Source organism: Zalophus californianus, chromosome 2 (assembly GCF_009762305.2).
Source record: "Zalophus californianus isolate mZalCal1 chromosome 2, mZalCal1.pri.v2, whole genome shotgun sequence".
NCBI classification, from domain to species: domain Eukaryota; kingdom Metazoa; phylum Chordata; class Mammalia; order Carnivora; family Otariidae; genus Zalophus; species Zalophus californianus.
This window is the reverse complement of record NC_045596.1, coordinates 22,783,677-22,801,242: the sequence shown is the minus strand read 5'-3', so window position 1 is coordinate 22,801,242 and position 17,566 is coordinate 22,783,677. Positions and strand designations below refer to the sequence as shown.

General features: G+C 37.9%; 1 pseudogene; it reads left to right on the top strand.

Annotated features, from left to right (window-relative positions):
- The first annotated feature begins 2,548 nt into the window (after nt 1-2,548).
- LOC113924119 lies at nt 2,549-3,201 on the top strand (annotated as a pseudogene).
- Nucleotides 3,202-17,566: the final 14,365 nt, after the last annotated feature.

The window sequence follows — 17,566 nt, the reverse complement described above, 5'->3', positions numbered from 1 at the left end:
TTATTTTGCAATAAAAAGGAACAAAGTAATTACAATATGAATGAACTTTAAAAACATTATGCTAAGTGAAAGAAGCAAGTCACAAAATAGCATATATTATATGCTTCCATGTACATGAAATTTCCAGGATAAACAAATCTATAGAGACAGAAAGTAATTTTCGTGGATGCCTAGAGCTGGAGGTGTTAGAGTTGGGAGAAAGGGGGAGTGATTGCTATTGGATATAGGATTTCTTTTGGAGTGATGAAAACTGTTGTAAAATTGATATGGTGGTTATTGCACAATTCTGTGAATATACTAAAACCATTAAATCGTATGCTTTAAGGCAGTGAACTGCATGGTATGTGAATTATATCTCAATAAAGCGGCTATGCAAATATTATTTAAATACACATTTTGTGGTTCCCCTTATCATTGGAATGACTAGAGAAATGGGCTCTGAAAAAGACCAGGAAGAGGAGATGGCCAGGCGACTGGAACTAAGCTGAAACGAATTCATAAATTTGAGGCTCTTCATGCCTGGCTACTCTAATCTGCCCTGCCACTACCAGTTCTCCTTGGATATTATATACAAGGACTTCTGTCATTGGTACCACTATTCAAAGAGATTCTTCACTTTCCTTGTTTATATCATTAGCTCCCGTTTCAAACCACTGAGTGACTCATCTGATTGTTGAAGCTTACATTACACGCCTGCCCAAGCAGAATGTGTAAATACAAAGCCTTTTGCTCTCTTATATTAGAAGTCAGTTTTTGGTCCTTACCAGGTGAGAGTTCCTCAAGCACAGGAAAGGGATTCAGATGATGGGAGGATAAAGATGACAAATATACACTAATAAATGAATATAAGATATACTATATAAACATATGCTATATTTATGTAAATAGAAATATATGTTAAACATGATAATAACTAACACATACGCTTCTTACCATGTACAAGATAAGACACTGTCCCAAGAGCCTTAGGTATTTTAACTTACTTATTCTTTGCATCACCTACGTGTGAAGTAGGTGTATGTATTATATCACCCATTGTTTTCCAGTGAGGAGACTGAGACCCAGACAGATAATGTGAAATTCCCACAGTCACTTAACTAGTGGATATTGGCTGCGATTTGAAAACAGAGTACCTCTGGAGACCATGCTGGAACCACTGCTATGTTGAACTCCCTGTGAATAACAAAGGTCTTTTGATTCAACTCTGCTCTCCTAGATGGATCATGATCCATACTTAGAAATATGTTTTTGCTGCTAGTCATACTCACTGAAAAATAGACAGATTATATAGCATTCCATTATTTTACTCCTCCAGGGGTTGTGTTTGATGCTGGGGAGGGAGTAGGAAACAAAGGGGAATGCAATATAACTCCTGCTCTTAACACGTTTACAATATAAATGCATAACTGCTAAATGAGTACACAAAATAACTAAAATGAAAGGAGGTCTTTGCTTTTCAAGAAATAGAAACATTGGGGCGCCTGGGTGGCTCAGTCGTTAAGCGTCTGCCTCCGGCTCAGGTCATGGTCCCACGGTCCTGGGATCGAGCCCCACATCGGGCTCCCCGCTCAGCAGGAAGCCTGCTTCTCCCTCTCCCACTCCTTCTGCTAGTGTTCCCTCTCTCGCTGTGTCTCTCTCTATCAAATAAATAAATTTTAAAAAATCCTACAAAAAAGAAATAGAAACATTGCCTTCCAAAATAAATGTTGCGCAGAAAAACACTATATTAAAAATAAACAGAAACCTTTGATTCGATCTTGGGTTTAAAAAATTTGAACTTACACCCACATACTCCTCTACCTGGTCCTCCAAAACAATGCCTGGGGCACTGCTGAGGGAACCCTCAGCTCCCAAAATTTCAGTTTAAAAATCCTAGATTATGATAAATTCAAAGAGAAATATAAAAGTAAAGATTTATAGGGCTATCTAGGAAGAGAGATAGCATTGAGTTAAGGGAAGTCCAAAAGCAATCTTTAAAGAGGATGACGTTTGAGATAAGCTTTGACAGATGCAGATGGGTGGTGGTGATGAATTAAAGAGACCATTATTAGGACCACAGACTCACAAGCAGTGTTCAGGGAACAGTAAATAATCTAGTTTTGTAGGAACATAGATTATATATGCAAGTGCACTAGGAAACAAATTTGGTCAGATAAATTAACTCAGTGTTATGGACCATGAGTTGCCAAGGTAAGTCTTTTATATTAAGCTGAAAAGTAACAGGAAATCATTAAGTTTGTCAGTTAGAGAATGACATGTTTTGTTTGGTTTGGTTTTAGAAGAAGGGTTCAAAAGGTTTATTAGACAGTCCATCGCGAGATAGAAAACGCTTAATGACCACAACAATCATATTTCATCAGCCAGGTTCCACTTGGCACTATGACACAATCCTGCAGGATATCCTTGGGCTCACATTTCCTAATGGACTGCCAAGAAGTGAATCCCCTCAAATCAGGACCCTAATGCAAAGGCATTCCAGATACCACTGGGGAGCAGAGTGCTTAGAAAGCCTGCTTTCTTATCAATATTCTTATCAATATTAGGAAACATGATGCGCCACATCATTTTGAAGAATGAAGTGGAGAGGCTGAAGAAGCAGCTGAGAGCCGCTCAGTTACAGCATTCTGAGAAAATGGCCCAGTATCTGGCGGAGGAGCGCCACATGCGGGAGGAGAATCTGCGGCTGCAGAGGAAACTGCAGAGAGAGAGATGGAGAGGAGAGAGGCCCTGTGTCGACAGCTGTCCGAGAGCGAGTCCAGCCTGGAGATGGATGACGAAAGGTATTTTAACGAGATGTCTGCGCAAGGATTAAGACCTCGCACTGTGTCCAGCCCGATCCCTTACACACTTTCTCCAAGTTCAAGCAGGCCTATATCGCCCGGTCTATCCTACGCAAGTCACACAGTTGGTTTCACGCCACCAACTTCACTGACCAGAGCCAGAATGTCTTACTACAATTCCCCGGGTCTTCAGGTGCAGCATAGAGGAGCATCCCATGGCATCACAAGGCCTTCACCGCGGAGAAGCAACAGTCCTGACAAATTCAAACGGCCCACGCCCCCTGCTTCTTCCAACACACAGACCCCGGTCCAAATCCCTCCGCCTCCACCTCCGCCGCCCATGCAGCCTGCGGATCCCTCGGCAGCCACCTCGCAGCCCGCCCCTTCACAACAGCCGGTGCACCCCTCCTCCCAGCCTTAATGCATGTGCTTAGTCTGCATCTCCTGTTGGGACTCGTACAGTGGAGTCTACTCAACGCCAAAAGCTTCCTCCCTTGGCATTTTTGGATCTGACTTATTTGCACTGAGGTTATCTAGGCTTCACTATTAATTGTGTTGTAAGTGTTTGTCGGAAACGCAGCCAGTGTTGTGGGTCTACAACACTAAACAGATGACTTTTTCCATCAGTGTTTTACTTGAATCTACATGCACGTCCATTCCCTGGCTGGAACATTTGCTATTCGATATTTGGTAATTCAGCAGCAGTGTGCAATTTTTGCTTGGCCCCAGAGCTTCATTTTCCTGGCTTTTAGCTTTGTAAAATAAAAAGGAATATCTTAAAAAAAAAAAAAAAAAAAAAGGGAGGAAACTGTGGGACGATTTGAATTTCTAAACGTAGTAAGAGGGAAATAAATTTGCAGGTAGGGTCTCCTGGGTTTGGGGCAGAGCATGGGGGACAAGAGAAGCAAAGCAATCGGGACCTGACAGCAGCTTTCTCTCACCTCCTTCCTTCGCTTGCCTCTCTCCTGGAGGGTCGGCAGATGACTGTGCCATTGGCCGTGTTGAAGTAAGCCAGCAAGTTGGAATCCTTTGTGAAGATGCCGATAGCTTCTCTTCCCCTGCAGGCATGCCTGTGGCTTCAGAGATCTTCTTGACGATGACAGAGAACTAATCTTTGAGCAGGAGGGTAAAGAGTAGCACCTGCCCTCTCGGTTTCCATTCTGTCTTATCCTGCATGTTAGGCCCCTGGATTTTGAAGAACATCTGCCTTGTTTTTGCGTACAAACTCCTCCTCCGGCGTGAGGCTCTTCTTTGTTTTCAGTGTCTTGGAGGTGTGCGCACCTTCCATGGGAAGTGGGGATGGACAGTGGGCTTTGGAGCTGGGGCTGGGACCAGTGCCAAAGATGAAGCGGGCGAAATGGCTGTTGGCACAATCATGGGGGAGGGCAGAGTGCCATGGTAGGAGGGGCCGATGGAGGCATGGGCACCCCATTGAGCCTGGGTGAGTGGATGATGAGCAGCATAGAGGCAATCGCTGAGCCGGGGGGCAGTCAGACCGTGAGAGCCAGCGGGGGCCAGGGCGTGAAGGTACTGCAGCCACAACGATAGCATGGATGGACCAGAGGCAGCCCACAGCACGTGGAAGTGAGGTGAGGAGAGGGCCCCGCTGGGAATGTTGGTGCCTGGAGGTGAAGGTGGTGAATGCTGGGGGATGTCATTGGGCTTTCTGGGATCAGTGTTCTCTTTGGTATCCTGCTCCAACACTGGGCCCTTAGGTGGGCTCCTGGAAGACGATACTGGACTGGGTAGCCTGCTGGGTCCCGGTCATGCTGCCTGAGTGACCAGTATCAATTAGACATTGCTGAAAGTGGTGTGAACTATGTTTTATGTTGTAGGATGTTATTATATTATATTGTTATTTTTTAAAAGATTTTATTTATTTATTTGACAGAGAGAGACACAGCAAGAGAGGGAACACAAGCAGGGGGCGTGGGAGAAGGAGAAGCAGACTTCCCGCTGAGCGGGGAGCCCGATGCGGGGCTCGATCCCACGACCCTGAGATCATGACCTGAACCGAAGGCAGACGCTTAACGACTGAGCCACCCAGGCGCCCCTTATATTGTTATTTTAAAAACATTATTGTTTAATAACATTTATTTATTTGTTTGTTTATTTGGTTTAGGATGTGTCCAAATAATGATCAGAAGGAGATATAGAGACTGGCTCTAAGACTGTCTTAGAATACTGCAAATGAGATTTATTTAAATGGGAAAGAAAGGAAAAATAAATATTTGTTGGATGGATGAGAAAAATTAATGAAAGATGAATAAATGCATGATATAGTATGGCCGCAGAATCTATATAACTAGGTCAGTTTTCTTACCATGGGGGGAAAATTAGATTTATTAGATTTATTAGAAATGTTGTTGAAGATATGTAGAATGATGCTCGTATAATTAACAGAAATCAGGAAGATGGAAAAGGCAGTGGCATTTCTGAAGCAGAAGTAATATATTTGTTTGATCTATTTAAATAAAGTTCCCATTGAGGCAAATTTGAGGTGACGCCAAACAGTTGAAATTACAAATCTAAACCTTAAGAGAGAATTTTTGGATTATAAAATTTGATAACACATATGCAGAGAATACAAATTAAGGTGTAGGAATAGATTCAAAATATAGCCAGACGAAAATAAACAAGAAAGAAGGTTTTGAAGACAGGGCCTTTTGGAATAAGTATTTCTAGGTTGGGTATGACAGTATGAGAAAGACCAGAACAATAAGATAGAAGATAAGAATTATGTTTGTTATGAAACTAGAAGCCAGAGAGTGAGAATTTAAAAAGTTGATTTGCCAGGTGGAAAAAAAGCATTGAGTATTTCATAAATTAAGGGTTTTATGCAATGAGGGATCAGTTTTGCTAAATAAAGAGCATCATTTGAACTGTTTGAAAAGTTTTGTCAAAGACCATTAGCTATGTCATATGGGAAAACAAAAGAATCCCTACTGAGTTTATGTTATGTCATATGGAATAAGCCTAAAGATTGGGAATTATTCTTCAGTTTTGAACAAAATTAACGTTAACATTTTTAGTAAGATATGCTTATACAAATGTGCAGTTTTCGGATGATATTCAAGAGCAGTACTGAGGTGTTATTTCATACATAGGAGAACTTCTAGTTACTCAAACACAAGAGATGTCCAGTAGCTGTTTCTCAATAATAACATCCAAAATATGATGGAGACCAGTCACTATTATGTTGAGATGCTGACTCATTCTATTTATTCTTTTTGTTTGAAGTAACAATTATGTGATAAATATTTTCTATTTACATGTTATGCTTCCATACTCTTTGCACCGTGTTTAAGGATTATGGAAAAAAAAAACATAAAATCAAAGAAGTCATCATACAAACTTTTCAGGGCAAAAGGGAGGAAACACAAATCACACTCACACACACACACACACACACACACAGATAAGGTTTCAAAAAATTTTTATAGCCTATTTTTAGGAGTGTGTAGATAGAGTCAACCTCCCAGGTCTACTATGAAGATTGAGATAAGATACATAAAGCATGCTTTACATATTATAAAACACTCAGAGACCACTGTTAGGTTAATCTTGTTAAAATTTGCATAAGTCGGGGCACCTGGGTGGCTCAGATGGTTAAGTGTCTGCCTTTGGCTCAGGGTGTGATCTCCAGGTCCTGAGATTGAGCCCCATTTCCAGCTCCCGGCTCAGTGGGGAGTCTGCTTCTCCCTCTGCCTCTGCCTCTCCCCCTGCTCGTGCTCTGTCTCTCTCTTTCCCTCTCTAATATGAATAAAATTTTTTTAAAAATTTGCATAAGGCAAAGAGTATTAATCCAACACAGTAGATCATAAAATAGGAAACAGCACTAACAATAACTTCAAATATAAGAGTACCTGTGGTTACACTCATTTTGCCTTAGCTGGTACTCATATGGATCGTGAAGAAAGAAAAATTAGATATTGTGTTTTTTTCTAATTTTTTCAACAGCAAAACTAATATCTACAGGTGGTCATTTTTAAACATCACATATTTCCAAGATGGAAAATAACAAAAAATAAGCTGGATCCAATGTCAATGTTTTGTGTCTCCAAAGTAACATTGCCAAGGTTACAAATCAAGTAACAGAAATTATATTTTGATCTGTTGTTGCCCACCATATACAATTTCTCTTGAAATCATATCTATGACAGGATTTCTTCTGTCAAAATCAATACTTTTTCTCAAAACGAAATTATTAAAATTGACTTTAAGACATTTTATTTAATTTTGTAAGGATTTATTGATAGCTTAGGATGTTCAAGTTAGATGTCTAAGACATTGTGATAAATTAAAAGTCTATCTACAATCTCCACTTCTCTAATATCACAGGGATTCATAAGTTAATAGATGAAGTAATTATTTATAAATTGCTAATAATATAAAGCAGGTTTGTATAAATAGTACAATAAATATTCAGAAAAAGTGCAATAGGAGTGAGGTAGATATAAATGAGAAATTTATTCTGATGAAAGTGATGTGGGAAGCATGTCTTGAGTCAGGTAGTATTTGATAATAGCATTGAAATGATATAAATGTGGACAGGAAGATAAAGGATAGAGGATGTGTAAGGCATTCTTCAATGGTTTGACTCAAGTGAAAACTTCAGAGATTTGAGATTATACTCAGATAATTCACCGCAATGTCATCTAGCCATAGAATTGCATAGAGTGTGTTGAGCAAAAAACACAGTGTAAGCCATGAGAGAATTTTTTTTTAATTACAGAGTAGTTAATATATGGTATTATATTAGTTTCAGGTGTACAATATAGTAATTCAACGGGTCCATGTATTACTCGGTGCTCATCATCTATGGCCATACCACCTTAATATGCCTGATCTCACCTGATCTCAAGGGCTAAGTGGGGTCAGGCCTGATTAGTACTTGAATGGGAGAGAGAGGTGTTTTGATCAATAGTTACAGACACACGTATGTGGGAGAAGACACATCAAATAAGCATGACTGCCCATTTGGAGAGAAAAAAATTAAATTATATGGATATGGTAAAAATTGATAACACTTAATTCTCAACAAAATATTACACTAACCAAAATAAACAGTTATGTGATTGCCTTGAAACACACACTGGATGAACTCTTTATCTCAGATCTGCCTTTTTATCTGCTAAAAATGAAAGGAGAATTTTATCTGACATCATTGAAGCCTCATTTTAATGGGCATCATTGTAAAATACATAGTCATTTATCTTTTCTTAACCATGAGGCAAAAATACGTGTTTTTGAAAAATTGAGCATAAATCAGAAAATATTGGGTAGCTGCATACTTGACAATTTAAGGATCTTGGAAGCATTTCAAGACCTTAGATAACTACGTTCCACATCCTTCTTCTGATTTATCTTTGAAGATGTATTAGAGGTATATTCTATTTTTTTGCAGATTTTATATACTGTGTAAAATTGTAATCAATCTCATAGAATTGAATTGTAGTTTTCCAAGAGTGATGTGAAATTTAGAATTTAATGCTAAAGAACAGAAAAAAAAATTGTGCCTTTTAAATGTTATAATATGCAGTCTTCATAAATAACAAGTGACTTTCACACTATTTGAATGTTCTATGCTGATATTTCTTGATTCTTTTCTGATTTTACTTAAAAACCAATGATTTTTTTTTTTTCCTTAAATTCCCTTACTTGGTCACATGTTTCCTAATTAATATGGTCACTTCTCAGTCCGATAACCATTTTGGCTCTCTTGGCCAACTATATTGAACCCTCTTTCTGACAATCAAAACCCTGTATAATATGGTCACACGTTCCCTAATTAATTTTTGCCTCCAAGTCTTCACATCTGCATGATTTCTAATCAGATTATTTCCCATGCCATTTTTAGTATAGGTCAAACCTACTTGTACATTTGGTCATCATGGATACCTATTCCATTGTTCTCCACTATCTGAATTTTTCCAGTTATTCAAGACCTAGTTCTTTGCCGTAGGCCTTTTTAAAGAAATTTATTAACTGACTACTATGTGTTAGGGACAGCACACTTACATATTATCTTCAAGATACATAGTTGCCTTCAAGAATCCTATAGTTAAATCAGATTAAATCAAAAGAATAAATCAGTGAGTTTGCCAACACTTAGATTCTTCTGATGAAGTCATGGAGGTGATGGCAAGACAAATCCATGTGTATAGGAATGGCTGAATTGCAGCAGGCAGAAGGTCTATTCTCAGGCAGGATGTTGGTGAGCACTGAGTGCCCTCCTCAACACTACCCCTAATATTATATTATCCCTAATATTATAATATTATCCCTAATATTATAAATATTATATTATAAATCTAGTGCCAGCATCACTTCCCTGCACCCAACTCGTCAGCATACCCCCTGTGCCTTTGAGACTCCATCAAGGACTATTACCAGGAGACTCAAGTTATCAATGCCAAGGAAACACCTCATTGTGTAATAATAGGGCCATCCATGAGACTGATTCTTCCAGAAACTGAAAGACACATAACCTTACCAGATGGCCAGATCAGGCTGGATCTGTACATCCCCTATAGATTTATTCATTAATTATTTCTACAAAGAGTTATTGAGGTCTGGTAGGCACTAGGCCCATAGACAATCTCTAGTTATGTCATATTCTGTGCTTCAAGTTTTCTGTCTTGATTCATGTGCTGAGCCACTGCATGTCAGGTGCTGGAAACCCTATAACATTCTATATGCCAAGTTTGGCCACAGAATTAAGCCTTTTCAAAATCTCCCTGTTTTATTTTCTCCTTTCAACCCCCAAGTATCTCATCCTCATCACTCCCTGAACAAAAATGTTCCACAGTCCAGTAGCAGATTCAGTTCTAAAGAGGCCTGTTCTTTGGAAGACCAGGAACCAGAACTACCTGGTTCTAGGACTTTTCACCTGGGTGATCTTGGGCAAGACAATCAATGTAACCAAACCTCAGTTTATCCTTCTGTAACGGAAAATGGTAATGTTTGCCAACTCATGATTTTATGAGAATACAATGAGAAAAAGCACCTGTTAACCATAATACACCATAAACATATTATTACAAATAAAATTAATAATAAAAAGAAAAATGTTTTTTTTTCCTCTCAGTTATTATTTGGGTCACCCATAGCTTGGATTTTACACAGGGCCTGGTAAAGTATATTAAGCATGTGGTTAATGCACAAGAATGGTTTGATTCACTGGGAAATCAAATGAAGTTTATTAAAATACTCTATCACCTGTTACACAGACAGGACAAAGACCTGCCCAAAGCTTTTTTCGAGGCTCACAATAAAAACAGACAAGTGTCTCATTCTCTGACATGCAAACAAAAACATACGTGTGTGTGTGTGTGTGTGTGTGTGTGTGTATCTGTGTATGTATACCCACAGACACATATTACTAAAAAACTTACAGCAAAATTATACAAATATCCACATTTTACTAGTCAGGGTCTTTGGCAACAAACAAACAACCCATCTGACCCCTAATTTGGCCACTGGGGAAACATATTCTGAGATGGATATTTGCAAGCCAGAGGTTTATTGAGAAGTCCCTTGGGATCAACCCTGTGGGGAAAGAAAGGAAGTCAGAATGAGTAGAAGGAAGTGTTGGATTTCAATGCCATTGTGAAGGAGAATTTTGCTGATTCTCCTGGGTCTTTAGAGCTTTCAACGGGCCCTTCCTAATTGTCCCACAGAGGGAAGAGGACCAGACTTCACACCATGGAATCAATTATCATTGGATGCCTCTGGGACGAATCACTGAAATTGGGCCAGATCTCTTCAAGGCACTTTTCCCAGAGGAACTTAGCTTAGAACCATCTGGATCCAACACTTCCCAAAAGCCAAGGAATTCTGTTTCAGCCATGAAAGGAGAAAAGAATGTCTCTTAACAGCGACAGGTAAAACCCCAGAAGCCAGGAAGGCATGAATATTTTTTCACAGAGCAAATGTTGGGAATAGTTCCTCTAGGATTCTAATGTGGTCTGGAGGTTTCAACTAATGTGTATCATTTACTTCATTTTTTATATAATAATTACTGAAAGGGGCTATTCTGTTGTGGTATCATTCATCATGATCATATACATTTAGTAAGAGTATGCATATCACAAACTCCCACAAGCCCTCTTATAATGAGGATTCATCATAATTCATGGAACCACCACTTATTTCTGATGAGAGTTATCTGAATATTTGAGAGACACTTCTGTGTCCTGAAAAATTTGCTAATTTTATCAATTTTCTCTAATTTTGCTAATTCCAATTGGCCATTTTTTTCTCACCAATTATTTTCTGATCCAAAACTATGTCTCAGGTTGTATTATGTCTAGATGAGGCATATATATGGCTGAGATGTGTGCAATGCAGCACTGATAGACAAATAAAACAACAAGAACTGTACTAGTGCATATAAAAGCCATTGTCTATAATTATTGGCTGTTCCACAAATAGGGTGCAAGATTAAATACAGGATACACAGTTAAATTTCAATTTCAGGTAAACAACGTACTATTTTAGTATAATTGCATTCCAAATAGTGCATGTGACACATCCATGCCCCCCCCAAAAAATGTTATTTATTTGAAATAAAAATTTAACTGGCATCCTATAATTTTCATTTTCTAAATCTGGCAACCATGTCCACAAATGAATGAGATTATGTCAGAAAGGTAAATTTGTACTTTCCCTTCACACTACCTACATTATGGTATGTCAGCCTCAAAGCTATTGAGATTTTTGGCCAGATAATTCTTGGTTGGGAAGGGGGTGGGGACTATCTTACTCACTATAGAATAAGTAGCAGTATTCCTGGTCTCTACCCACTAGATGCCACTAGCATCCAACCAGTTATGATAATCCAAAATTGTCTACAGATGTTGCCTAGTTTCTCCTGGAAGCATAACAGCCCCACTTAAGAACCATCTATCCAGATATAAGGATTAACAATACAACTGATTTAATCATCAGGATAATTCAGGCCAAATCCTTCTCTTTTAGTTAGATAATTGCAGCAAACAAACAAACAGATGACACATGTAGAGATGTTTAAATTAGTTGTACTTTATTCAGTGTGTAACATAAATTTCTAGCTAATCTATCTGCTGATACATTTGATTGCTTGAGAGCAGACCATGAAAAAGCCTTCTGTTGTATGATCCTGTTTCAAAAGCTATTGACTCAATACTTACTACCAGAGCCGTTCTGGTTCAAAATATTTAGTCTGACAGAAGATACTTATAGATACATGAGATGCATGCCCTTCACACTTCTATGTGTACATGTGGCCTACTGAGATGCAAATTGACGCTTTTGTGACTCACTCATTTTGGTTTCAGCCATGATAAAACTTCCTTGGTAAGCTAACGTTCAATTTAAGATGATTGAAATAACAAGAATGTCTGCTGAGGTTTGTTTTAATTCAGTGAGAAAAACAGCTGTGGGCTAAGGATAACCGATAGAAATAAGGGATAAGATGGGGTTTGTTCCAATTCATGTTACCATCAAACAAGACTGTGTAAACTCCAGGACAGAGACTTCCTCTGTTTCCTTCTTTGCTGTATCTCCCAAACCTAGAACAATAACTGGCTGACTGTGCTCAACAAGTCAACAACAGATGGAGCTGACATAGTCATATGTGATATTATTGATTAGGCATACTGCACAATCAGAGATTATAAATTGTTCAGCAGACAACATTATCTTGCCTAAAAAGTTGTATTCATTACAAAGAAAAATGAAACTCTTAACATTAGTATGCTTAATAAGCGATTAAGCTCTTACTAGAATTACTATTATCATCCAGTAAGACATAACACAGGGCTCTAATTTCAGCCAGCCAAGCTGCTTGCTAAGTGTTATTTTGTAACTCTTAGGATTAAGGTGTATAAATAGATAAGCCATAAAGGAACATATGCATTTATTCACTATAACTAAATTCCACATGAAGATGTGAGAGGGGGAGAGAAAGGGAAAGAAAGAGAGGTAACTTAAGAATGAAGTTGTTTAGTTATTTGAGGAGAAAAATTATATACTTCATATTAAATATTGCAAAAAAATTGGACCAAGTTTTGCCTTAAAAATGCCTGGACAGAGTTCTGGGCATACTGCTCACTATTTCCTAAAATTGATAGGGTTTTTGGAGAGCCTAGCAATTTTGCATAATACAGCAATTAGCTGTGCTTTAGCCTTAGATATGTTAAAGGCAGTAATTTCTCAAATACTAATGTTAACGAGGTTGATTAAGCCAGTTTTATCATTTTGCAAACATCTGTTGGGGCATGACTAATTAGAGAAAGAATAGTGATCAAAATTTCTGAAATGTCTTCATATTTTATGATGAAGAAGCAATTACCTATAGAAATGTAAAACACATATACAGCACAATTATACTTTTATTATTGAAAATTCAATACAAATATTCAGTCAAACATAAAAAAAATAAATGTACACAAATGGTTTAAAAATCCTGTCTGTTCTTCTATGTCCCCCTTCACCTCTAAATTAGAACAGGCAATATGTATTTTCAATAGCAGAGGAGAAAGGGTCTTCAACGTCCAGGCACTAAATCTGTGTTTTTATTTTCAACCCAGCACTGCAAGATATTACCAACGTAAGAGAAAGGCAGTATCATATGGAATTGGATAAATCTGCTACAGGTTCCATCTTGTGATAGACTCTTAAACTTTATGAGCCTCAATTTCCTGATCTGTAAAATGGGAATAACATCGACTTCTAAGATAAAATGTGATGATATTTGTAAACTACTTTTAGTGCCACATTTGGCCCATGGTAATTGACAGGAAGCTACTGTTATGTAGCTTTCCAAACAATTTCAATCCAGATATGAAAATAATCTTTTGGTTTTAACATTTCTGCTACTGTGTAAGCCCTTATGGCTTGATATATCAAGAGGTTTCTTGTGTTTTTTTTAATTGTATGATAATGCAAATATAAACTTAGAAATATACAAGAGATTGATGTTGCTGTTTGTTGGACCTTAAATCATTTCAAATCAGTACATTTAGTTCAAGATAATAGGAATTTATGGAGCAAGCATCAAATGCCAAAAATTATACTCAGGACTATCTACATAAAGATGAGCAAAAATCCCTTGAACTCACAGTCTTGATGGTGAAAGAACAGAAATCATTTTACTTTAATATGCAGAGCAATTTATCTCTTCTTTCTAGACCAAAAACCTAGACTCTGGGTTCTGCCTCTGCATACTCCAAAGGCACATTTGAGTGTGTGTATGGATGGATGCATGTTTATATATGTGTGTGTGCTTTCTTTCATTTCTTCACTAATGGAAGCTGTCTTTCCAAAGATGAATGTTGTCTCCATTCTTAGAGCAACTAATGAAAATATAGGCAGCTTGTAAAACATTAATTCTTTCTCACCCATATCCACAAATGCACTCATGTAATCAACAAGCATTTGTTGAGCACCTATTTGATGTTCTGCTAAAAATTGGAAGATACGAAGATAAGTAAAATAGACATGACTCCACCCTTTGAGAGTTCAGACTCTCCCAGGTCTAGGAATATACATCATATAAACATGCACATATACAAAATAAAGTTATGTATAATTATATTTATAATCACACACAAGCTTTTCCTCATGTTTATGCAAAGTAATGTAAAGATTACTTTCCCTCTCACAACATAAAATTTAAGGAAAAAGAAAGAAGAAAAAAAATAAAATGTTTGCACACACTCAGGATATTTTTGTAAACTTCTCGTGAGAAAGCAACCATTCACTTGTACAGAAAGTACTTCTGTGCAGCTTATAATTTCTAGGCATTTTGCTGAGTACGTGTTATAAAGAGACAAAAAAGACCCTGTCCTTGGCTCACATTGATTTCACACAAGGGACACATGTATTAGTAAAGAAAATTATACCTCTGAGTTTGATGCCCCTCCCCCATGTATATCACCTTCTACTAACATGAATATTCTTTTATAACCCTCAACTCTTGAGAGTCACTGGTTTTGGGGAGGGCCTAGACAATGAAAATAAATCAATGTAATAAAATGCTAGAGGTATCATGATAGAAAACTTTACAAAGTTCAGCAGGGTCACATGTTGGTTTGAATAATTTTACTTTGCAGAAGGAAGGTGTTCAACATATCTGAAACAAATTAATGGACTTTTGAAATAAAATTTGAAAGGTAAATAAAATATTCTAGCCTATTTTCTAAGCTATTCATGGTGAAGGAAGGGAAGGGGTTTAGGAAGCAGGAGTTATGCTGTCGGAGGCAAAAAATAATATGAAACAATGTGGCACTTTCTAAGAACTACAAGTGGGCTAGCCTGAGTAGAAAGCAGCTTTTTTTTTTTTTAAAGATCTTATTCATTTATATGACAGAGAGAGACACAGCGAGAGAGGGAACACAGCAGGGGGAGTGGGAGAGAGAGAAGCAGGCTTCCTGCAGAGCAGGGAGCCCGATGCAGGGCTCAAGGCAGGGCTCAAGGCAGGGCTCAAGGCAGGGCTCAAGGCAGGGCTCGATCTCAGGATCCTGGGATCCATGCAGGGCTCGATCTCAGGATCCTGGGATCATGACCTGAGCTGAAGGCAGACGCTTAACAACTGAGCCACCCAGGCGCCCCTTCAAAAGCAGCTTTTAAAGAGAGGGAAGAAACAGACATGAGCCAGGTTTATCTCTCTCTCTCTCTCTCTCTCTCTCTCTCTCTCTCACACACACACACACACACACACACACACACACACACACAGAGTTATAGGATGGGTTGAAGAGTGTGGGCTTTTCCCATGGGTGATACTGAATTGTTTGAAATTGGCAATAAAACAATTAGACTTGTATTTTTGAAAGACTTCCATGGCAATGAGGCAAGAGTTGCATTAGAGGAACATAAAATTGTAAACCGAAATTGCAGATGATGATTAAAACAGTCCTGATGAATCTGGTCATAAGAATATCAAAGAGGAAAAACCCAAATCTTCAAAAATCTAATTAGCTTTGTTCACAGACAAATGTAGTAATAAAAATTACTTTGTTCTCTTAAATGGAAAAGTACCCTTGATACCAGATTTCACATTCACTTGCTGAGGGCTTGGCTTATAGAATCTGTAGAAACCAGTCCTCTGATTTCTGCCTTTGCCAATGTAAAGACAGAATGTAAAAAGCTTTGCCAAACATTCCTTTGAACCAAATTTTGCCTGTTAAACAACTCAGCTGAAAAATGTCTTGTTATGTTATATTCTTATTCACAGTTTTCTAAACAAAAGGTCAAATATTTTATTTCTTAGTTGTCACATTAACAGCTGCAAAGAATTTTAAGTAACTGGCAACTTGTGCATAGGAAGTTGAGACTTAAAGGTATCTGCTTATACAAAGGCTAATAAATATGTAAATTGTGTCTGAATGTGAATTTCGCTTACTCAACAAGATTCTTGAACTGTTAGTTTAATCCACAGCGTAGTAGAATTCTCTAGGCTATTTTTCTTGCTATATTAAAAGTGTTCCTGAGACAAATACTAATTCAGCATAAAGATAATGATTCCAACGAGTAGATCCATAAAAAAAAGGTTGGATGGAAGAGAAAAAATTTGCTAAATTTCTAGTGAATTTGGAAAACATAGAAAAAGTGTATTATTGCTTAGGCACATGTATAAGAAGATTATTTATACAGTTAGTGTTTAAAAGTGACCAAATATTTTTAAGTGAATCTCTTCTGCTTCAGTAATTATTAGAAATCTTTAAAAACCATTTCTAATTCGAGATCAGTGTCTTGTAATCTGCCTATATTCATGGGAGTTGATCACTTTCTCATAGGGTGCCTTTAAAGATTTATTTATTTATTTTTAGAGAGGTGGGGAGGGGCATAGGGAAAGAGAGAGAGAATCTCAGGCAGACTCCCCACTAAGCGCAGAGCTCAATGGCAGGGCTTGATCTCCCTACCCTGAGATTACGACCTGAGCCAAAACCAAGACTCACTCCTTTAACCAACTGCACCACCCAGGCACCCCTCAAAGGGTGCCTTGAAATAGATACATGGAAACCTTACCTTTTAAAAAACTGAGGAGAAACAGAAAAAAATATATAGGTTTATATGAGACAGCAAAATAAAAGTAATAGTAATTTTTTTTCCCCAACCATTACTGTGGTCAGTTGTTAATTAGTCAACTCAAAGAAATCCAGACAATCCTGCCTCTATCACTAAATATCTTATAGTTTTTGTTTGTGTTTTTTTTTCCTATTTCAATGTCACTTCTTACTCTCTTTCAGTACCATCTCTTCCACCAACATTGGAATTCACTGCTTTTCCTTAGTCTGTCTCCTTTACTGTTTTTTTTTTCTTTTTTCTTCTTATATTTTAAAACTACATAAGCACAGTGACTAACATTTGTCTTATAAATATATCCCCTGGCCTACAATGCCAATTCAGTCCACAGAATTCAAGAATTTTATCCAACTTTGGAATAGAACTCTACAATTTAATCCAATTATATAGTTGATGCCAGATTCCCATCCATACCAAAAACCCACTCAAGGAATTCTGGTGCCTTAGAATATAACATAGAAAGTTTGCTAATATAGTAATGACATTGTTCTCTCTGCATCTCATATACTCTCCTAGTCTGCTTGGGCTGCCACAACAAGACACCACGGACTTGGTGACTTAAACAATTTAGTTCTCACATTTCTTGAGGCTGGAAGTCCAAGATCAAGGTGCCGGCAAAGTAGGTTTCATTCTCAGACCCTTCTCTTGGCTCATAGGTGACTGCCATCTCACTGGGTGCTCACATGACCTCTTCTTTGTGTTCATGGAGACAA